This window comes from Pseudophryne corroboree, chromosome 8 (genome assembly GCF_028390025.1).
Source record: "Pseudophryne corroboree isolate aPseCor3 chromosome 8, aPseCor3.hap2, whole genome shotgun sequence".
Taxonomy (NCBI): Eukaryota; Metazoa; Chordata; class Amphibia; order Anura; family Myobatrachidae; genus Pseudophryne; species Pseudophryne corroboree.
In genome coordinates, this window is record NC_086451.1 from 161,019,222 (window position 1) to 161,043,510 (window position 24,289).

Below are 24,289 nucleotides of genomic sequence, written 5' to 3' on the forward strand. Positions count from 1 at the left end.
CCCAGTTTTGATTACTTAAATTAACAAAAAAAAAATGCATATAGCAAAGGATAGTTTCAATCTGCCTACCTCTGGGTTATGGGCCCAGCATGCTTCCATTGCAGTACTCTGCTGCACATGTAAGTGCAAGAGATCCTGAAGCACTCAGTCATCATGGGAAAGTACCAATGTGTTTCTTCGTTGGTTGATGGAAGAAACATCTTACAAAAACTCTCCAGATTATTGACTTTTTAAAGTTTTTCTAGGAAACGTTCTAGATGTATGCTTATTAGCCTTTGTCAGAATGTACTTTTTGCAAAGTGTCTCTGTGGCGCAATCGGTTAGTGTGTCCGGCTACTAACCAAAAGGTTGGTGGTTCAATCCCACCCAGGGACGTAACTGACCTTGTTATCAGATTTTGGTGATCTTTAAGTAGACAAGTCAAAATTTCAAACCCCCTGTTATGGTGTAGGGTACCTGGCCTTCTCTGATGTAATCAGAGTTAGATTTGATTCATTGATTTTATAAAAACAGCTAGGAAGCACAATTTAGCAGTGGGTTGCAGAGAAAAAGAAATATGCTGGCAAAAAAAATCCAATTGAGTGATTAAACAGCTCTTCATTTCTGGCTTTATTTTTATGCTAACAAATTTGTTCTCTGAAAAGTGTCCACAAAGCCAAGTCTCTGATTAACACCTTTGTAGGGATGGTTTTTCACCTATTACTAAATTAAACTTGCTTCATTGGAAAGGCAGCAAGATGCATCCTCATTTCAATGTCTACGGAAATAATACAGGTTGACACCAGGAAACATTAACGCCACTGCATCCTTGCTGCTTTCTCATGTAGAAGTCTGTTTAATGTGAAAACAAGGTGATATCTAATTAGCACACAGGTAAGGAATTAAGAAAATCTTTATTTAAGGGTGAAGATGTTTCTCACAAAATCGTTGCCCCAATGCATCATTGAAATTCAAGCTGGAAAGATGATTTTAATATATCACTTGTACATTTTGTATTGCTCTTCTGGTGACAATGTAGTTTGTTTTTGTCAATTACCCTTTTAATAATAGGGTAAAGAAAATTAAGTGGATTTTTTAAAGAAAACTATACTGTCAATATACTATTAAAACAAATTAAAATGGTAAAAGTTATTGTACTTTAAGAAAAAATAAAAGAGCAAAAATATCAATCCCAGTTTTGATTACTTAAATTAACAAAAAAAAAAGCATATAGCAAAGGATAGTTTCAATCTGCCTACCTCTGGGTTATGGGCCCAGCATGCTTCCATTGCAGTACTCTGCTGCACATGTAAGTGCAAGAGATCCTGAAGCACTCAGTCATCATGGGAAAGTACCAATGTGTTTCTTCGTTGGTTGATGGAAGAAACATCTTACAAAAACTCTCCAGATTATTGACTTTTTAAAGTTTTTCTAGGAAACGTTCTAGATGTATGCTTATTAGCCTTTGTCAGTAAATACCTTTTGCAAAGTGTCTCTGTGGCGCAATCGGTTAGTGTGTCCGGCTACTAACCAAAAGGTTGGTGGTTCAATCCAACCCAGGGACGTAATTGACCTTGTTATCAGATTTTGGTGATCTTTAAGTAGACAAGTCAAAATTTCAAACCCCCTGTTATGGTGTAGGGTACCTGGCCTTCTCTGATGTAATCAGAGTTAGATTTGATTCATTGATTTTATAAAAACAGCTAGGAAGCACAATTTAGCAGTGGGTTGTAGAGAAAAAGAAATATGCTGGCAAAAAAAATCCAATTGAGTGATTAAACAGCTCTTCATTTTCTGGCTTTATTTTTATGCTAACAAATTTGTTCTCTGAAAAGTGTCCACAAAGCCAAGTCTCTGATTAACACCTTTGTAGGGATGGTTTTTCACCTATTACTAAATTAAACTTGCTTCATTGGAAAGGCAGCAAGATGCATCCTCATTTCAATGTCTACTGAAATAATACAGGTTGACACCAGGAAACATTAACGCCACTGCATCCTTGCTGCTTTCTCATGTAGAAGTCTGTTTAATGTGAAAACAAGGTGATATCTAATTAGCACACAGGTAAGGAATTAAGAAAATCTTTATTTAAGGGTGAAGATGTTTCTCACAAAATCGTTGCCCCAATGCATCATTGAAATTCAAGCTGGAAAGATGATTTTAATATATCACTTGAACATTTTGTATTGCTCTTCTGGTGACAATGTAGTTTGTTTTTGTCAATTACCCTTTTAATAATAGGGTAAAGAAAATTAAGTGGATTTTTTAAAGAAAACTATACTGTCAATATACTATTAAAACAAATTAAAATGGTAAAAGTTATTGTACTTTAAGTAAAAATAAAAGAGCAAAAATATCAATCCCAGTTTTGATTACTTAAATTAACAAAAAAAAATGCATATAGCAAAGGATAGTTTCAATCTGCCTACCTCTGGGTTATGGGCCCAGCATGCTTCCATTGCAGTACTCTGCTGCACATGTAAGTGCAAGAGATCCTGAAGCACTCAGTCATCATGGGAAAGTACCAATGTGTTTCTTCGTTGGTTGATGGAAGAAACATCTTACAAAAACTCTCCAGATTATTGACTTTTTAAAGTTTTTCTAGGAAACGTTCTAGATGTATGCTTATTAGCCTTTGTCAGTATGTACTTTTTACAAAGTGTCTCTGTGGCGCAATCGGTTAGTGTGTTTGGCTACTAACCAAAAAGTTGGTGGTTCAATCCCACCCAGGGACGTAATTGACCTTGTTATCAGATTTTGGTGATCTTTAAGTAGACAAGTCAAAATTTCAAACCCCCTGTTATGGTGTAGGGTACCTGGCCTTCTCTGATGTAATCAGAGTTAGATTTGATTCAGTGATTTTATAAAAACAGCTAGGAAGCACTATTTAGCAGTGGGTTGCAGAGAAAAAGAAATATGCTGGCAAAAAAAATCCAATTGAGTGATTAAACAGCTCTTCATTTTCTGGCTTTATTTTTATGCTAACAAATTTGTTCTCTGAAAAGTGTCCACAAAGCCAAGTCTCTGATTAACACCTTTGTAGGGATGGTTTTTCACCTATTACTAAATTAAACTTGCTTCATTGGAAAGGCAGCAAGATGCATCCTCATTTCAATTTCTACTGAAATAATACAGGTTGACACCAGGAAACATTAACGCCACTGCATCCTTGCTGCTTTCACATGTGGAAGTTTGTTTAATGTGAAAACAAGGTGATATCTAATTAGCACACAGGTAAGGAATTAAGAAAACCTTTATTTAAGGGTAAAGATGTTTCTCACAAAATCGTTGCCCCAATGCATCATTGAAATTCAAGCTGGAAAGATGATTTTAATATATCACTTGTACATTTTGTATTGCTCTTCTGGTGACAATGTAGTTTGTTTTTGTCAATTACCCTTTTAATAATAGGGTAAAGAAAATTAAGTGGATTTTTTAAAGAAAACTATACTGTCAATATACTATTCAAACAAATTAAAATGGTAAAAGTTATTGTACTTAAAGTAAAAATAAAAGAGCAAAAATATCAATCCCAGTTTTGATTACTTAAATTAACAAAAAAAATGCATATAGCAAAGGATAGTTTCAATCTGCCTACCTCTGGGTTATGGGCCCAGCATGCTTCCATTGCAGTACTCTGCTGCACATGTAAGTGCAAGAGATCCTGAAGCACTCACTCATCATGGGAAAGTACCAATGTGTTTCTTCATTGGTTGATGGAAGAAACATCTTACAAAAACTCTCCAGATTATTGACTTTTTAAAGTTTTTCTAGGAAACGTTCTAGATGTATGCTTATTAGACTTTGTCAGTATGTAATTTTTGCAAAGTGTCTCTGTGGCGCAATCGGTTAGTGTGTCCGGCTACTAACCAAAAGGTTGGTGGTTCAATCCCAACCAGGGACGTAATTGACCTTGTTATCAGATTTTGGTGATCTTTAAGTAGACAAGTCAAAATTTCAAATTCCCTGTTATGCTGTAGGGTACCTGGCCTTCTCTGATGTAGTTAGATTTGACTCAGTGATTTTATAAAAACAGCTAGGAAGCACAATTTAGCAGTGGGTTGCAGAGAAAAAGAAATATGCTGGCAAAAAAAATCCAATTGAGTGATTAAACAGCTCTTCATTTTCTGGCTTTATTTTTATGCTAACAAATTTGTTCTTTGAAAAGTGTCCACAAAGCCAAGTCTCTGATTAACACCTTTGTAGGGATGGTTTTTCACCTATTACTAAATTAAACTTGCTTCATTGGAAAGGCAGCAAGATGCATCCTCAATTCAATGTCTACTGAAATAATACAGGTTGACACCAGGAAACATTAACGCCACTGTATCCTTGCTGCTTTCTCATGTGGAAGTCTGTTTATGTTAGGCGCCGAGGGTCCGCTCGTCAGTGCGGCCGGCGCCTAGCAACGGGGACGCCACTGTCGGATCGTGTTCCCCGTTGCTGGGTCTAAGTTTATATCATCACTGGTTTCCTGGCTGTGTAGCATGCAGCTGCACGGCATGTTGTAATTATCACTCATCTGTTTCCCTGGCCATGCAGCTTGTCAGCTGCATGGCATTTAATCCAATCAGCCTCCAAACAGCTGATTGGAAGACTCTCTGTTAAAAGCACTCCCAGGACTCCTCACAGACGCCGGTGATAGCTTCCTGTTTGCCTGATTCTGCTGCAGAGAGAGTTCCCAGTCCCGGTCTGTTCGTTTGTTCCTGTTCTCAGTGATCCAGTACTCGGAAGTTACCATCTGTTCCTGGAGTCTGACCGAGCACCTTTAACATCTGGTGGTGTTCGTGAGTCGCGGCGCAGCCGTGTGTTGCGGCTTGTCCGCTACTATTTATTATTGTGTTTATTTTGAGTTCTGGTGCTTTGCGGAGGATTCCGCTTCCACAAGATCCACTCTGGTGTCCAGCGGTGCCGGATAGGAGTGTCGGATCCGTGGATCCTTGGTTGTCCTTTTCCCTGGCGGCTAGTCCGCACATACCTTTTGATTTAGTTAAGTTAGCTTGTAACCCCTGGCTTGGTTGCTTAGTCAGAGGGCCCCTTGTTATCTCCCTGTCTCGGACTTCCCCTTGTCTCCCATTAAGACCTGCGGGGGCATCGGGGTTGGGCAGACATAATCCGCCCTTCGAACGCGGCTGCCATGGGCTCAAGCAACCATAGTCTCGCAGGGGATTTCTGATAACACGGGCGAGACAACGGAGTTAGGGCGCCAGGGGTTACTAGGCTCTCCAGCTCCCACAACCTGTATTTCATTCCTGTACTCAGATCTCTGCCATAAGATCTTCTCCAGTCTGGAGTACAGGAATCGTAACATTATCACCGGCGCAACATTATCACCGGCCAGACAAAAGAAAAAATTTCAACAGGAGTTAATTTTTTCACTTATCCAGTAGGGAGAATTTTGTCGGCCTCATGAATCCCACCGGTGTTGGGCCAAATCCTGGCCAGTTTTTGGTTAGTCAGATTCAGGAACTTACCCAGATGGTTCAGGATCTGTCCCTCCGGGTGAGCTCACAGGAAGATCTGTTACGGACTTCCCCGAGGGTCATCCCTGAACCAAAAATGCATCTGCCTGACCGTTTTTCTGGGGATAGAAAACAGTTTTTTAATTTTAAAGAGTCTTGTAAACTGTATTTTCGTTTAAGACCAGTTTCCTCAGGTACGGAGGCTCAGCGGGTTGGAATTATAATTTCTCTGCTTCAGGGGGATCCTCAGACCTGGGCTTTTGGTTTAAAGACAGACGATCCGGCCTTATTGTCTGTAGACGCTTTTTTGAAATCTTTAGGGCTATTGTATGACGACCCTGATAGAGAGGCATCCGCAGAAAGTCAGTTGCGTGCTCTAAGACAGGGTAGGAATCCTGCAGAGAATTATTGTACGGAGTTTCGCCGTTGGTCGAACGACTGTGGCTGGAATGATCCTGCCCTGCGCAGTCAGTTTCGCCTCGGCTTATCTGAATCTATAAAAGACAGCCTCCTTCAGTATCCCGCTCCTGAGAACCTTGATAAACTCATGGAGCTCTCTATTAAAATAGATCGTCGGCTCAGAGAGCGGAGGACTGAGAAAGGGGCATCTGTAGTTTCTTTTCCCTGTGTTTCTTCCGTTCCGATAGACATGGAGGAGCCTATGCAGATTGGTCTCTCCAAATTGTCTCCGGAAGAAAGAACCAGGAGGCAAAATTCTGGTCTGTGTTTGTACTGCGGAGGTAAGGGACATTTTGCCCGTAGTTGCCCAAACAAGTCGGGAAACTTCCTGACCAAGTGAATAGTGAGGGGGTTCACTTTGGTCTACAGCTCATCTCCTCAAATAATTCACTATTGGTTCCTGCTAAAGTTTCTTATGACAGCCTCTGTTCCTCGGTCTCTGCTTTTGTGGACAGTGGAGCTGCAGGAAACTTTATGGACTTAACATGGGCCAAGGCCTTAGGTATTCCTCAGTTAACCTTAAGTAGGTGTATCACCATGCATGGTTTAGATGGGAGTCCCTTATCCAATGGGGTTATTTCTCTATGTACACCTCCTGTTTTGCTCTCGGTGGGAGCTCTACATTCTGAAAAGATTGAGTTTTTTCTTACCCATTGTCCAGCAGTTCCTGTGGTTCTGGGTCACCCTTGGCTGGCCTTTCATAATCCCATCATAGATTGGCAGTCTGGGGAGATTCTACAATGGAGTACCATCTGTGATAAAGAATGTATTACACTTCCTATCCGAGTAGCTGCTGCCAGGCCCGCACATATTCCTGGAGAGTACCAAGATTTTTTGGATGTGTTTTCCAAGGGCAATGCGGATATTTTGCCTCCCCATAGGCCTTATGATTGGACCATTTCTCATTATCAAAAAAGTCAATCCAGTTGCTTTCCGGTTACAGCTACCAAAAACGTTACGAATCGGAAATACCTTCCATTGCTCTTTGCTCAAACCATATGTTTCATCTAGCAGATTTCCTCGTAAAAAACCTCAGGGGAGATCACCAGTTATTGTACAGGGTCAGCAGGAGTTCGTGGTTGAGAAGGTTCTCGATTCCAAGCTGTCCCGGGGTCGGCTTTATTTTTTGGTGCATTGGAGAGGTTATGGTCCTGAGGAAAGGTCGTGGGTCCTAGATGAGGACCTTCATGCCCCAAGGCTCAAAAGGGCATTTTTTCAGGAATTTCCTCAGAAATCCGGATTTAGGGGTTCCTTGACCCCTCCTCAAGGGGGGGGGTACTGTTAGGCGCCGAGGGTCCGCTCGTCAGTGCGGCCGGCGCCTAGCAACGGGGACGCCACTGTCGGATCGTGTTCCCCGTTGCTGGGTCTAAGTTTATATCATCACTGGTTTCCTGGCTGTGTAGCATGCAGCTGCACGGCATGTTGTAATTATCACTCATCTGTTTCCCTGGCCATGCAGCTTGTCAGCTGCATGGCATTTAATCCAATCAGCCTCCAAACAGCTGATTGGAAGACTCTCTGTTAAAAGCACTCCCAGGACTCCTCACAGACGCCGGTGATAGCTTCCTGTTTGCCTGATTCTGCTGCAGAGAGAGTTCCCAGTCCCGGTCTGTTCGTTTGTTCCTGTTCTCAGTGATCCAGTACTCGGAAGTTACCATCTGTTCCTGGAGTCTGACCGAGCACCTTTAACATCTGGTGGTGTTCGTGAGTCGCGGCGCAGCCGTGTGTTGCGGCTTGTCCGCTACTATTTATTATTGTGTTTATTTTGAGTTCTGGTGCTTTGCGGAGGATTCCGCTTCCACAAGATCCACTCTGGTGTCCAGCGGTGCCGGATAGGAGTGTCGGATCCGTGGATCCTTGGTTGTCCTTTTCCCTGGCGGCTAGTCCGCACATACCTTTTGATTTAGTTAAGTTAGCTTGTAACCCCTGGCTTGGTTGCTTAGTCAGAGGGCCCCTTGTTATCTCCCTGTCTCGGACTTCCCCTTGTCTCCCATTAAGACCTGCGGGGGCATCGGGGTTGGGCAGACATAATCCGCCCTTCGAACGCGGCTGCCATGGGCTCAAGCAACCATAGTCTCGCAGGGGATTTCTGATAACACGGGCGAGACAACGGAGTTAGGGCGCCAGGGGTTACTAGGCTCTCCAGCTCCCACAACCTGTATTTCATTCCTGTACTTAGATCTCTGCCATAAGATCTTCTCCAGTCTGGAGTACAGGAATCGTAACAGTTTAATGTGAAAACAAGGTGATATCTAATTAGCACACAGGTAAGGAATTAAGAAAATCTTTATTTAAGGGTGAAGATGTTGCTCACAAAATCGTTGCCCCAATGCATCATTGAAATTCAAGCTGGAAAGATGATTTTAATATATCACTTGTACATTTTGTATTGCTCTTCTGGTGACAATGTAGTTTGTTTTTGTCAATTACCATTTTAATAATAGGGTAAAGAAAATTAAGTGGATTTTTGAAAGAAAACAATACTGTCAATATACTATTAAAACAAATTAAAATGGTAAAAGTTATTGTACTTTAAGTAAAAATAAAAGAGCAAAAATATCAATCCCAGTTTTGATTACTTAAATGAACAAAAAAAAATGCATATAGCAAAGGATAGTTTCAATCTGCCTACCGCTGGGTTTTGGGCCCAGCATGCTTCCATTGCTGTACTCTGCTGCACATGTAAGTGCAAGAGATCCTGAAGCACTCACTCATCATGGGAAAGTACCAATGTGTTTCTTCGTTGGTTGATGGAAGAAACATTTTACAAAAACTCTCCAGATTATTGACTTTTTAAAGTTTTTCTAGGAAACGTTTTAGATGAATGCTTATTAGCCTTTGTCAGTATGTACTTTTGCAAAGTGTCTTTGTGGCGCAATCAGTTAGTGTGCACGGCTATTAACCAAAAGGTTGGTGGTTCAATCCCACCCAGGCACGTAATTGACCTTGTTATCAGATTTTGGTGATCTTTAAGTAGACAAGTCAAAATTTCAAACCCCCTGTTATGGTGTAGGGTACCTGGCCTTCTCTGATGTAATCAGAGTTAGATTTGATTCAGTGATTTTATAAAAACAGCTAGGAAGCACTATTTAGCAGTGGGTTGCAGAGAAAAAGAAATATGCTGGCAAAAAAAATCCAATTGAGTGATTAAACAGCTCTTCATTTTCTGGCTTTATTTTTATGCTAACAAATTTGTTCTCTGAAAAGTGTCCACAAAGCCAAGTCTCTGATTAACACCTTTGTAGGGATGGTTTTTCACCTATTACTAAATTAAACTTGCTTCATTGGAAAGGCAGCAAGATGCATCCTCATTTCAATTTCTACTGAAATAATACAGGTTGACACCAGGAAACATTAACGCCACTGCATCCTTGCTGCTTTCACATGTGGAAGTTTGTTTAATGTGAAAACAAGGTGATATCTAATTAGCACACAGGTAAGGAATTAAGAAAACCTTTATTTAAGGGTAAAGATGTTTCTCACAAAATCGTTGCCCCAATGCATCATTGAAATTCAAGCTGGAAAGATGATTTTAATATATCACTTGTACATTTTGTATTGCTCTTCTGGTGACAATGTAGTTTGTTTTTGTCAATTACCCTTTTAATAATAGGGTAAAGAAAATTAAGTGGATTTTTTAAAGAAAACTATACTGTCAATATACTATTCAAACAAATTAAAATGGTAAAAGTTATTGTACTTCAAGTAAAAATAAAAGAGCAAAAATATCAATCCCAGTTTTGATTACTTAAATTAACAAAAAAAATGCATATAGCAAAGGATAGTTTCAATCTGCCTACCTCTGGGTTATGGGCCCAGCATGCTTCCATTGCAGTACTCTGCTGCACATGTAAGTGCAAGAGATCCTGAAGCACTCACTCATCATGGGAAAGTACCAATGTGTTTCTTCATTGGTTGATGGAAGAAACATCTTACAAAAACTCTCCAGATTATTGACTTTTTAAAGTTTTTCTAGGAAACGTTCTAGATGTATGCTTATTAGACTTTGTCAGTATGTAATTTTTGCAAAGTGTCTCTGTGGCGCAATCGGTTAGTGTGTCCGGCTACTAACCAAAAGGTTGGTGGTTCAATCCCAACCAGGGACGTAATTGACCTTGTTATCAGATTTTGGTGATCTTTAAGTAGACAAGTCAAAATTTCAAATTCCCTGTTATGCTGTAGGGTACCTGGCCTTCTCTGATGTAGTTAGATTTGACTCAGTGATTTTATAAAAACAGCTAGGAAGCACAATTTAGCAGTGGGTTGCAGAGAAAAAGAAATATGCTGGCAAAAAAAATCCAATTGAGTGATTAAACAGCTCTTCATTTTCTGGCTTTATTTTTATGCTAACAAATTTGTTCTTTGAAAAGTGTCCACAAAGCCAAGTCTCTGATTAACACCTTTGTAGGGATGGTTTTTCACCTATTACTAAATTAAACTTGCTTCATTGGAAAGGCAGCAAGATGCATCCTCAATTCAATGTCTACTGAAATAATACAGGTTGACACCAGGAAACATTAACGCCACTGTATCCTTGCTGCTTTCTCATGTGGAAGTCTGTTTATGTTAGGCGCCGAGGGTCCGCTCGTCAGTGCGGCCGGCGCCTAGCAACGGGGACGCCACTGTCGGATCGTGTTCCCCGTTGCTGGGTCTAAGTTTATATCATCACTGGTTTCCTGGCTGTGTAGCATGCAGCTGCACGGCATGTTGTAATTATCACTCATCTGTTTCCCTGGCCATGCAGCTTGTCAGCTGCATGGCATTTAATCCAATCAGCCTCCAAACAGCTGATTGGAAGACTCTCTGTTAAAAGCACTCCCAGGACTCCTCACAGACGCCGGTGATAGCTTCCTGTTTGCCTGATTCTGCTGCAGAGAGAGTTCCCAGTCCCGGTCTGTTCGTTTGTTCCTGTTCTCAGTGATCCAGTACTCGGAAGTTACCATCTGTTCCTGGAGTCTGACCGAGCACCTTTAACATCTGGTGGTGTTCGTGAGTCGCGGCGCAGCCGTGTGTTGCGGCTTGTCCGCTACTATTTATTATTGTGTTTATTTTGAGTTCTGGTGCTTTGCGGAGGATTCCGCTTCCACAAGATCCACTCTGGTGTCCAGCGGTGCCGGATAGGAGTGTCGGATCCGTGGATCCTTGGTTGTCCTTTTCCCTGGCGGCTAGTCCGCACATACCTTTTGATTTAGTTAAGTTAGCTTGTAACCCCTGGCTTGGTTGCTTAGTCAGAGGGCCCCTTGTTATCTCCCTGTCTCGGACTTCCCCTTGTCTCCCATTAAGACCTGCGGGGGCATCGGGGTTGGGCAGACATAATCCGCCCTTCGAACGCGGCTGCCATGGGCTCAAGCAACCATAGTCTCGCAGGGGATTTCTGATAACACGGGCGAGACAACGGAGTTAGGGCGCCAGGGGTTACTAGGCTCTCCAGCTCCCACAACCTGTATTTCATTCCTGTACTCAGATCTCTGCCATAAGATCTTCTCCAGTCTGGAGTACAGGAATCGTAACATTATCACCGGCGCAACATTATCACCGGCCAGACAAAAGAAAAAATTTCAACAGGAGTTAATTTTTTCACTTATCCAGTAGGGAGAATTTTGTCGGCCTCATGAATCCCACCGGTGTTGGGCCAAATCCTGGCCAGTTTTTGGTTAGTCAGATTCAGGAACTTACCCAGATGGTTCAGGATCTGTCCCTCCGGGTGAGCTCACAGGAAGATCTGTTACGGACTTCCCCGAGGGTCATCCCTGAACCAAAAATGCATCTGCCTGACCGTTTTTCTGGGGATAGAAAACAGTTTTTTAATTTTAAAGAGTCTTGTAAACTGTATTTTCGTTTAAGACCAGTTTCCTCAGGTACGGAGGCTCAGCGGGTTGGAATTATAATTTCTCTGCTTCAGGGGGATCCTCAGACCTGGGCTTTTGGTTTAAAGACAGACGATCCGGCCTTATTGTCTGTAGACGCTTTTTTGAAATCTTTAGGGCTATTGTATGACGACCCTGATAGAGAGGCATCCGCAGAAAGTCAGTTGCGTGCTCTAAGACAGGGTAGGAATCCTGCAGAGAATTATTGTACGGAGTTTCGCCGTTGGTCGAACGACTGTGGCTGGAATGATCCTGCCCTGCGCAGTCAGTTTCGCCTCGGCTTATCTGAATCTATAAAAGACAGCCTCCTTCAGTATCCCGCTCCTGAGAACCTTGATAAACTCATGGAGCTCTCTATTAAAATAGATCGTCGGCTCAGAGAGCGGAGGACTGAGAAAGGGGCATCTGTAGTTTCTTTTCCCTGTGTTTCTTCCGTTCCGATAGACATGGAGGAGCCTATGCAGATTGGTCTCTCCAAATTGTCTCCGGAAGAAAGAACCAGGAGGCAAAATTCTGGTCTGTGTTTGTACTGCGGAGGTAAGGGACATTTTGCCCGTAGTTGCCCAAACAAGTCGGGAAACTTCCTGACCAAGTGAATAGTGAGGGGGTTCACTTTGGTCTACAGCTCATCTCCTCAAATAATTCACTATTGGTTCCTGCTAAAGTTTCTTATGACAGCCTCTGTTCCTCGGTCTCTGCTTTTGTGGACAGTGGAGCTGCAGGAAACTTTATGGACTTAACATGGGCCAAGGCCTTAGGTATTCCTCAGTTAACCTTAAGTAGGTGTATCACCATGCATGGTTTAGATGGGAGTCCCTTATCCAATGGGGTTATTTCTCTATGTACACCTCCTGTTTTGCTCTCGGTGGGAGCTCTACATTCTGAAAAGATTGAGTTTTTTCTTACCCATTGTCCAGCAGTTCCTGTGGTTCTGGGTCACCCTTGGCTGGCCTTTCATAATCCCATCATAGATTGGCAGTCTGGGGAGATTCTACAATGGAGTACCATCTGTGATAAAGAATGTATTACACTTCCTATCCGAGTAGCTGCTGCCAGGCCCGCACATATTCCTGGAGAGTACCAAGATTTTTTGGATGTGTTTTCCAAGGGCAATGCGGATATTTTGCCTCCCCATAGGCCTTATGATTGGACCATTTCTCATTATCAAAAAAGTCAATCCAGTTGCTTTCCGGTTACAGCTACCAAAAACGTTACGAATCGGAAATACCTTCCATTGCTCTTTGCTCAAACCATATGTTTCATCTAGCAGATTTCCTCGTAAAAAACCTCAGGGGAGATCACCAGTTATTGTACAGGGTCAGCAGGAGTTCGTGGTTGAGAAGGTTCTCGATTCCAAGCTGTCCCGGGGTCGGCTTTATTTTTTGGTGCATTGGAGAGGTTATGGTCCTGAGGAAAGGTCGTGGGTCCTAGATGAGGACCTTCATGCCCCAAGGCTCAAAAGGGCATTTTTTCAGGAATTTCCTCAGAAACCCGGATTTAGGGGTTCCTTGACCCCTCCTCAAGGGGGGGGTACTGTTAGGCGCCGAGGGTCGGCTCGTCAGTGCGGCCGGCGCCTAGCAACGGGGACGCCACTGTCGGATCGTGTTCCCCGTTGCTGGGTCTAAGTTTATATCATCACTGGTTTCCTGGCTGTGTAGCATGCAGCTGCACGGCATGTTGTAATTATCACTCATCTGTTTCCCTGGCCATGCAGCTTGTCAGCTGCATGGCATTTAATCCAATCAGCCTCCAAACAGCTGATTGGAAGACTCTCTGTTAAAAGCACTCCCAGGACTCCTCACAGACGCCGGTGATAGCTTCCTGTTTGCCTGATTCTGCTGCAGAGAGAGTTCCCAGTCCCGGTCTGTTCGTTTGTTCCTGTTCTCAGTGATCCAGTACTCGGAAGTTACCATCTGTTCCTGGAGTCTGACCGAGCACCTTTAACATCTGGTGGTGTTCGTGAGTCGCGGCGCAGCCGTGTGTTGCGGCTTGTCCGCTACTATTTATTATTGTGTTTATTTTGAGTTCTGGTGCTTTGCGGAGGATTCCGCTTCCACAAGATCCACTCTGGTGTCCAGCGGTGCCGGATAGGAGTGTCGGATCCGTGGATCCTTGGTTGTCCTTTTCCCTGGCGGCTAGTCCGCACATACCTTTTGATTTAGTTAAGTTAGCTTGTAACCCCTGGCTTGGTTGCTTAGTCAGAGGGCCCCTTGTTATCTCCCTGTCTCGGACTTCCCCTTGTCTCCCATTAAGACCTGCGGGGGCATCGGGGTTGGGCAGACATAATCCGCCCTTCGAACGCGGCTGCCATGGGCTCAAGCAACCATAGTCTCGCAGGGGATTTCTGATAACACGGGCGAGACAACGGAGTTAGGGCGCCAGGGGTTACTAGGCTCTCCAGCTCCCACAACCTGTATTTCATTCCTGTACTCAGATCTCTGCCATAAGATCTTCTCCAGTCTGGAGTACAGGAATCGTAACAGTTTAATGTGAAAACAAGGTGATATCTAATTAGCACACAGGTAAGGAATTAAGAAAATCTTTATTTAAGGGTGAAGATGTTGCTCACAAAATCGTTGCCCCAATGCATCATTGAAATTCAAGCTGGAAAGATGATTTTAATATATCACTTGTACATTTTGTATTGCTCTTCTGGTGACAATGTAGTTTGTTTTTGTCAATTACCATTTTAATAATAGGGTAAAGAAAATTAAGTGGATTTTTGAAAGAAAACAATACTGTCAATATACTATTAAAACAAATTAAAATGGTAAAAGTTATTGTACTTTAAGTAAAAATAAAAGAGCAAAAATATCAATCCCAGTTTTGATTACTTAAATGAACAAAAAAAAATGCATATAGCAAAGGATAGTTTCAATCTGCCTACCGCTGGGTTTTGGGCCCAGCATGCTTCCATTGCTGTACTCTGCTGCACATGTAAGTGCAAGAGATCCTGAAGCACTCACTCATCATGGGAAAGTACCAATGTGTTTCTTCGTTGGTTGATGGAAGAAACATTTTACAAAAACTCTCCAGATTATTGACTTTTTAAAGTTTTTCTAGGAAACGTTTTAGATGAATGCTTATTAGCCTTTGTCAGTATGTACTTTTGCAAAGTGTCTTTGTGGCGCAATCAGTTAGTGTGCACGGCTATTAACCAAAAGGTTGGTGGTTCAATCCCACCCAGGCACGTAATTGACCTTGTTATCAGATTTTGGTGATCTTTAAGTAGACAAGTCAAAATTTCAAACCCCCTGTTATGGTGTAGGGTACCTGGCCTTCTCTGATGTAATCAGAGTTAGATTTGATTCAGTGATTTTATAAAAACAGCTAGGAAGCACTATTTAGCAGTGGGTTGCAGAGAAAAAGAAATATGCTGGCAAAAAAAATCCAATTGAGTGATTAAACAGCTCTTCATTTTCTGGCTTTATTTTTATGCTAACAAATTTGTTCTCTGAAAAGTGTCCACAAAGCCAAGTCTCTGATTAACACCTTTGTAGGGATGGTTTTTCACCTATTACTAAATTAAACTTGCTTCATTGGAAAGGCAGCAAGATGCATCCTCATTTCAATTTCTACTGAAATAATACAGGTTGACACCAGGAAACATTAACGCCACTGCATCCTTGCTGCTTTCACATGTGGAAGTTTGTTTAATGTGAAAACAAGGTGATATCTAATTAGCACACAGGTAAGGAATTAAGAAAACCTTTATTTAAGGGTAAAGATGTTTCTCACAAAATCGTTGCCCCAATGCATCATTGAAATTCAAGCTGGAAAGATGATTTTAATATATCACTTGTACATTTTGTATTGCTCTTCTGGTGACAATGTAGTTTGTTTTTGTCAATTACCCTTTTAATAATAGGGTAAAGAAAATTAAGTGGATTTTTTAAAGAAAACTATACTGTCAATATACTATTCAAACAAATTAAAATGGTAAAAGTTATTGTACTTCAAGTAAAAATAAAAGAGCAAAAATATCAATCCCAGTTTTGATTACTTAAATTAACAAAAAAAATGCATATAGCAAAGGATAGTTTCAATCTGCCTACCTCTGGGTTATGGGCCCAGCATGCTTCCATTGCAGTACTCTGCTGCACATGTAAGTGCAAGAGATCCTGAAGCACTCACTCATCATGGGAAAGTACCAATGTGTTTCTTCATTGGTTGATGGAAGAAACATCTTACAAAAACTCTCCAGATTATTGACTTTTTAAAGTTTTTCTAGGAAACGTTCTAGATGTATGCTTATTAGACTTTGTCAGTATGTACTTTTTGCAAAGTGTCTCTGTGGCGCAATCGGTTAGTGTGTCCGGCTACTAACCAAAAGGTTGGTGGTTCAATCCCAACCAGGGACGTAATTGACCTTGTTATCAGATTTTGGTGATCTTTAAGTAGACAAGTCAAAATTTCAAACCCCCTGTTATGCTGTAGGATACCTGGCCTTCTCTGATGTAGTTAGATTTGACTCAGTGATTTTATAAAAACAGCTAGGAAGCACAATTTAGCAGTGGGTTGCAGAGAAAAAGAAATATGCTGGCAAAAAAAATCCAATTGAGTGATTAAACAGCTCTTCATTTTCTGGCTTTATTTTTATGCTAACAAATTTGTTCTTTGAAAAGTGTCCACAAAGCCAAGTCTCTTATTAACACCTTTGTAGGGATGGTTTTTCACCTATTACTAAATTAAACTTGCTTCATTGGAAAGGCAGCAAGATGCATCCTCAATTCAATGTCTACTGAAATAATACAGGTTGACACCAGGAAACATTAACGCCACTGTATCCTTGCTGCTTTCTCATGTGGAAGTCTGTTTAATGTGAAAACAAGGTGATATCTAATTAGCACACAGGTAAGGAATTAAGAAAATCTTTATTTAAGGGTGAAGATGTTGCTCACAAAATCGTTGCCCCAATGCATCATTGAAATTCAAGCTGGAAAGATGATTTTAATATATCACTTGTACATTTTGTATTGCTCTTCTGGTGACAATGTAGTTTGTTTTTGTCAATTACCATTTTAATAATAGGGTAAAGAAAATTAAGTGGATTTTTGAAAGAAAACAATACTGTCAATATACTATTAAAACAAATTAAAATGGTAAAAGTTATTGTACTTTAAGTAAAAATAAAAGAGCAAAAATATCAATCCCAGTTTTGATTACTTAAATGAACAAAAAAAAATGCATATAGCAAAGGATAGTTTCAATCTGCCTACCGCTGGGTTTTGGGCCCAGCATGCTTCCATTGCTGTACTCTGCTGCACATGTAAGTGCAAGAGATCCTGAAGCACTCACTCATCATGGGAAAGTACCAATGTGTTTCTTCGTTGGTTGATGGAAGAAACATTTTACAAAAACTCTCCAGATTATTGACTTTTTAAAGTTTTTCTAGGAAACGTTTTAGATGAATGCTTATTAGCCTTTGTCAGTATGTACTTTTGCAAAGTGTCTTTGTGGCGCAATCAGTTAGTGTGCACGGCTATTAACCAAAAGGTTGGTGGTTCAATCCCACCCAGGGACGTAATTGACCTTGTTATCAGATTTTGGTGATCTTTAAGTAGACAAGTCAAAATTTCAAATCCCCCTGTTCTGGTGTAGGGTACCTGGCCTTCTCTGATGTAATCAGAGTTAGATTTGATTCAGTGATTTTATAAAAACAGCTAGGAAGCACAATTTAGCAGTGGGTTGCAGAGAAAAAGAAATATGCTGGCAAAAAAAAATCCAATTGAGTGATTAAACAGCTCTTCATTTTCTGGCTTTATTTTTATGCTAACAAATTTGTTCTCTGAAAAGTGTCCACAAAGCCAAGTCTCTGATTAACACCTTTGTAGGGATGGTTTTTCACCTATTACTAAATTAAACTTGCTTCATTGGAAAGGCAGCAAGATGCATCCTCATTTCAATGTCTACTGAAATAATACAGGTTGACACCAGGAAACATTAACGCCACTGCATCCTTGCTGCTTTCTCATGTAGAAGTCTGTTTAATGTGAAAACAAGGTGATATCTAATTAGCACACAGGTAAGGAATTAAGAAAATCTTTATTTAAGGGTGAAGATGTTTCTCACAAAATCGTTGCCCCAATGCATCATTGAAATTCAAGCTGGAAAGATGATTTTAATATATCACTTGTACATTTTGTATTGCTCTTCTGGTGACAATGTAGTTTGTTTTTGTCAATTACCCTTTTAATAATAGGGTAAAGAAAATTAAGTGGATTTTTTAAAGAAAACTATACTGTCAATATACTATTAAAACAAATTAAAATGGTAAAAGTTATTGTACTTTAAGTAAAAATAAAAGAGCAAAAATATCAATCCCAGTTTTGATTACTTAAATGAACAAAAAAAAATGCATATAGCAAAGGATAGTTTCAATCTGCCTACCTCTGGGTTATGGGCCCAGCATGCTTCCATTGCAGTACTCTGCTGCACATGTAAGTGCAAGAGATCCTGAAGCACTCAGTCATCATGGGAAAGTACCAATGTGTTTCTTCGTTGGTTGATGGAAGAAACATCTTACAAAAACTCTCCAGATTATTGACTTTTTAAAGTTTTTCTAGGAAACGTTCTAGATGTATGCTTATTAGCCTTTGTCAGTAAGTACTTTTTACAAAGTGTCTCTGTGGCGCAATCGGTTAGTGTGTCTGGCTACTAACAAAAGGTTGGTGGTTCAATCCCACCCAGGGACGTAATTGACCTTGTTATCAGATTTTGGTGATCTTTAAGTAGACAAGTCAAAATTTCAAACCCCCTGTTATGGTGTAGGGTACCTGGCCTTCTCTGATGTAATCAGAGTTAGATTTGATTCAGTGATTTTATAAAAACAGATAGGAAGCACAATTTAGCAGTGGGTTGCAGAGACAAAGAAATATGCTGGCAAAAAAAATCCAATTGAGTGATTAAACAGCTCTTCATTTTCTGGCTTTATTTTTATGCTAACAAATTTGTTCTCTGAAAAGTGTCCACAAAGCCAAGTCTCTGATTAACACCTTTGTAGGATGGTTTTTCACCTATTACTAAATTAAACTTGCTTCATTGGAAAGGCAGCAAGATGCATCCTCATTTCAATTTCTACTGAAATAATACAGGTTGACACCAGGAAACATTAACGCCACTGCATCCTTGCTGCTTTCTCATGTGGAAGTTTGTTTAATGTGAAAACAAGGTGATATCTAATTAGCACACAGGTAAGGAATTAAGAAAATCTTTATTTAAGGGTGAAGATGTTTCTCACAAAATCGTTGCCCCAATGCATCATTGAAATTCAAGCTGGAAAGATGATTTTAATATATCACTTGTACATTTTGTATTGCTCTTCTGGTGACAATGTAGTTTGTTTTTGTCAATTACCCTTTTAATAATAGGGTAAAGAAAATTAAGTGGATTTTTTAAAGAAAACTATACTGTCAATATACTATTCAAACAAATTAAAATGGTAAAAGTTATTGTACTTCAAGTAAAAATAAAAGAGCAAAAATATCAATCCCAGTTTTGATTACTTAAATTAACAAAAAAAAATGCATATAGCAAAGGATAGTTTCAATCTGCCTACCTCTGGGTTATGGGCCCAGCATGCTTCCATTGCAGTACTCTGCTGCACATGTAAGTGCAAGAGATCCTGAAGCACTCACTCATCATGGGAAAGTACCAATGTGTTTCTTCGTTGGTTGATGGAAGAAACATCTTACAAAAACTCTCCAGATTATTGACTTTTTAAAGTTTTTCTAGGAAACGTTCTAGATGTATGCTTATTAGCCTTTGTCAGTATAGACTTTTTGCAAAGTGTCTCTGTAGCGCAATCAGCTAGTGTGTCCGGCTACTAACCAAAAGGTTGGTGGTTCAATCCCAACCAGGGACGTAATTGACCTTGTTATCAGATTTTGGTGATCTTTAAGTAGACAAGTCAAAATTTCAAACCCCCTGTTATGGTGTAGGGTACCTGGCCTTCTCTGATGTAATTAGATTTGATTCATTGATTTTATAAAAACAGCTAGAAAGCACAATTTAGCAGTGGGTTGCAGAGAAAAAGAAATATGCTGGCAAAAAAATCCAATTGAGTGATTAAACAGCTCTTCATTTTCTGGCTTTATTTTTATGCTAACAAATTTGTTCTCTGAAAAGTGTCCACAAAGCCAAGTCTCTGATTAACACCTTTGTAGGGATGGTTTTTCACCTATTACTAAATTAAACTTGCTTCATTGGAAAGGCAGCAAGATGCATCCTCATTTCAATGTCTACTGAAATAATACAGGTTGACACCAGGAAACATTAACGCCACTGCATCCTTGCTGCTTTCTCATGTAGAAGTCTGTTTAATGTGAAAACAAGGTGATATCTAATTAGCACACAGGTAAGGAATTAAGAAAATCTTTATTTAAGGGTGAAGATGTTTCTCACAAAATCGTTGCCCCAATGCATCATTGAAATTCAAGCTGGAAAGATGATTTTAATATATCACTTGTACATTTTGTATTGCTCTTCTGGTGACAATGTAGTTTGTTTTTGTCAATTACCCTTTTAATAATAGGGTAAAGAAAATTAAGTGGATTTTTTAAAGAAAACTATACTGTCAATATACTATTCAAACAAATTAAAATGGTAAAAGTTATTGTACTTCAAGTAAAAATAAAAGAGCAAAAATATCAATCCCAGTTTTGATTACTTAAATTAACAAAAAAAAATGCATATAGCAAAGGATAGTTTCAATCTGCCTACCTCTGGGTTATGGGCCCAGCATGCTTCCATTGCAGTACTCTGCTGCACATGTAAGTGCAAGAGATCCTGAAGCACTCAGTCATCATGGGAAAGTACCAATGTGTTTCTTCGTTGGTTGATGGAAGAAACATCTTACAAAAACTCTCCAGATTATTGACTTTTTAAAGTTTTTCTAGGAAACGTTCTAGATGTATGCTTATTAGCCTTTGTCAGTAAGTACCTTTTGCAAAGTGTCTCTGTGGCGCAATCGGTTAGTGTGTCCGGCTACTAACCAAAAGGTTGGTGGTTCAATCCAACCCAGGGACGTAATTGACCTTGTTATCAGATTTTGGTGATCTTTAAGTAGACAAGTCAAAATTTCAAACCCCCTGTTATGGTGTAGGGTACCTGGCCTTCTCTGATGTAATCAGAGTTAGATTTGAATCATTGATTTTATAAAAACAGCTAGGAAGCACAATTTAGCAGTGGGTTGTAGAGAAAAAGAAATATGCTGGCAAAAAAAATCCAATTGAGTGATTAAACAGCTCTTCATTTTCTGGCTTTATTTTTATGCTAACAAATTTGTTCTCTGAAAAGTGTCCACAAAGCCAAGTCTCTGATTAACACCTTTGTAGGGATGGTTTTTCACCTATTACTAAATTAAACTTGCTTCATTGGAAAGGCAGCAAGATGCATCCTCATTTCAATGTCTACTGAAATAATACAGGTTGACACCGGGAAACATTAACGCCACTGCATCCTTGCTGCTTTCTCATGTAGAAGTCTGTTTAATGTGAAAACAAGGTGATATCTAATTAGCACACAGGTAAGGAATTAAGAAAATCTTTATTTAAGGGTGAAGATGTTTCTCACAAAATCGTTGCCCCAATGCATCATTGAAATTCAAGCTGGAAAGATGATTTTAATATATCACTTGAACATTTTGTATTGCTCTTCTGGTGACAATGTAGTTTGTTTTTGTCAATTACCCTTTTAATAATAGGGTAAAGAAAATTAAGTGGATTTTTTAAAGAAAACTATACTGTCAATATACTATTAAAACAAATTAAAATGGTAAAAGTTATTGTACTTTAAGTAAAAATAAAAGAGCAAAAATATCAATCCCAGTTTTGATTACTTAAATTAACAAAAAAAAATGCATATAGCAAAGGATAGTTTCAATCTGCCTACCTCTGGGTTATGGGCCCAGCATGCTTCCATTGCAGTACTCTGCTGCACATGTAAGTGCAAGAGATCCAAAAGCACTCAGTCATCATGGGAAAGTACCAATGTGTTTCTTCGTTGGTTGATGGAAGAAACATCTTACAAAAACTCTCCAGATTATTGACTTTTTTAAGTTTTTCTAGGAAACGTTCTAGATGTATGCTTATTAGCCTTTGTCAGTATGTACTTTTTACAAAGTGTCTCTGTGGCGCAATCGGTTAGTGTGTTTGGCTACTAACCAAAAAGTTGGTGGTTCAATCCCACCCAGGGACGTAATTGACCTTGTTATCAGATTTTGGTGATCTTTAAGTAGACAAGTCAAAATTTCAAACCCCCTGTTATGGTGTAGGGTACCTGGCCTTCTCTGATGTAATCAGAGTTAGATTTGATTCAGTGATTTTATAAAAACAGCTAGGAAGCACTATTTAGCAGTGGGTTGCAGAGAAAAAGAAATATGCTGGCAAAAAAAATCCAATTGAGTGATTAAACAGCTCTTCATTTTCTGGCTTTATTTTTATGCTAACAAATTTGTTCTCTGAAAAGTGTCCACAAAGCCAAGTCTCTGATTAACACCTTTGTAGGGATGGTTTTTCACCTATTACTAAATTAAACTTGCTTCATTGGAAAGGCAGCAAGATGCATCCTCATTTCAATTTCTACTGAAATAATACAGGTTGACACCAGGAAACATTAACGCCACTGCATCCTTGCTGCTTTCACATGTGGAAGTTTGTTTAATGTGAAAACAAGGTGATATCTAATTAGCACACAGGTAAAGAATTAAGAAAACCTTTATTTAAGGGTAAAGATGTTTCTCACAAAATCGTTGCCCCAATGCATCATTGAAATTCAAGCTGGAAAGATGATTTTAATATATCACTTGTACATTTTGTATTGCTCTTCTGGTGACAATGTAGTTTGTTTTTGTCAATTACCCTTTTAATAATAGGGTAAAGAAAATTAAGTGGATTTTTTAAAGAAAACTATACTGTCAATATACTATTCAAACAAATTAAAATGGTAAAAGTTATTGTACTTCAAGTAAAAATAAAAGAGCAAAAATATCAATCCCAGTTTTGATTACTTAAATTAACAAAAAAAATGCATATAGCAAAGGATAGTTTCAATCTGCCTACCTCTGGGTTATGGGCCCAGCATGCTTCCATTGCAGTACTCTGCTGCACATGTAAGTGCAAGAGATCCTGAAGCACTCACTCATCATGGGAAAGTACCAATGTGTTTCTTCATTGGTTGATGGAAGAAACATCTTACAAAAACTCTCCAGATTATTGACTTTTTAAAGTTTTTCTAGGAAACATTCTAGATGTATGCTTATTAGACTTTGTCAGTATGTACTTTTTGCAAAGTGTCTCTGTGGCGCAATCGGTTAGTGTGTCCGGCTACTAACCAAAAGGTTGGTGGTTCAATCCCAACCAGGGACGTAATTGACCTTGTTATCAGATTTTGGTGATCTTTAAGTAGACAAGTCAAAATTTCAAACCCCCTGTTATGCTGTAGGGTACCTGGCCTTCTCTGATGTAGTTAGATTTGACTCAGTGATTTTATAAAAACAGCTAGGAAGCACAATTTAGCAGTGGGTTGCAGAGAAAAAGAAATATGCTGGCAAAAAAAATCCAATTGAGTGATTAAACAGCTCTTCATTTTCTGGCTTTATTTTTATGCTAACAAATTTGTTCTTTGAAAAGTGTCCACAAAGCCAAGTCTCTGATTAACACCTTTTTAGGGATGGTTTTTCACCTATTACTAAATTAAACTTGCTTCATTGGAAAGGCAGCAAGATGCATCCTCAATTCAATGTCTACTGAAATAATACAGGTTGACACCAGGAAACATTAACGCCACTGTATCCTTGCTGCTTTCTCATGTGGAAGTCTGTTTAATGTGAAAACAAGGTGATATCTAATTAGCACACAGGTAAGGAATTAAGAAAATCTTTATTTAAGGGTGAAGATGTTGCTCACAAAATCGTTGCCCCAATGCATCATTGAAATTCAAGCTGGAAAGATGATTTTAATATATCACTTGTACATTTTGTATTGCTCTTCTGGTGACAATGTAGTTTGTTTTTGTCAATTACCATTTTAATAATAGGGTAAAGAAAATTAAGTGGATTTTTGAAAGAAAACAATACTGTCAATATACTATTAAAACAAATTAAAATGGTAAAAGTTATTGTACTTTAAGTAAAAATAAAAGAGCAAAAATATCAATCCCAGTTTTGATTACTTAAATGAACAAAAAAAAATGCATATAGCAAAGGATAGTTTCAATCTGCCTACCGCTGGGTTTTGGGCCCAGCATGCTTCCATTGCTGTACTCTGCTGCACATGTAAGTGCAAGAGATCCTGAAGCACTCAGTCATCATGGGAAAGTACCAATGTGTTTCTTCGTTGGTTGATGGAAGAAACATTTTACAAAAACTCTCCAGATTATTGACTTTTTAAAGTTTTTCTAGGAAACGTTTTAGATGAATGCTTATTAGCCTTTGTCAGTATGTCCTTTTGCAAAGTGTCTTTGTGGCGCAATCAGTTAGTGTGCACGGCTATTAACCAAAAGGTTGGTGGTTCAATCCCACCC

The 24,289-nt window shown here is 39.6% G+C and overlaps 3 non-coding genes across 3 annotated transcripts; all 3 read left to right on the plus strand.

Annotated features, from left to right (window-relative positions):
- Nucleotides 1–301: 301 nt before the first annotated feature.
- TRNAS-ACU (transfer RNA serine (anticodon ACU)) lies at nucleotides 302–375 on the plus strand. Its single transcript has one exon. It is a non-coding gene; the product is annotated as a tRNA-Ser (tRNA).
- A 2,265-nt stretch (nucleotides 376–2,640) lies between these two features.
- Nucleotides 2,641–2,714, plus strand: TRNAS-ACU (transfer RNA serine (anticodon ACU)). Its single transcript has one exon. It is a non-coding gene; the product is annotated as a tRNA-Ser (tRNA).
- A 19,176-nt stretch (nucleotides 2,715–21,890) lies between these two features.
- TRNAS-ACU (transfer RNA serine (anticodon ACU)) lies at nucleotides 21,891–21,964 on the plus strand. Its single transcript has one exon. It is a non-coding gene; the product is annotated as a tRNA-Ser (tRNA).
- The last annotated feature ends 2,325 nt before the right edge of the window (nucleotides 21,965–24,289 follow it).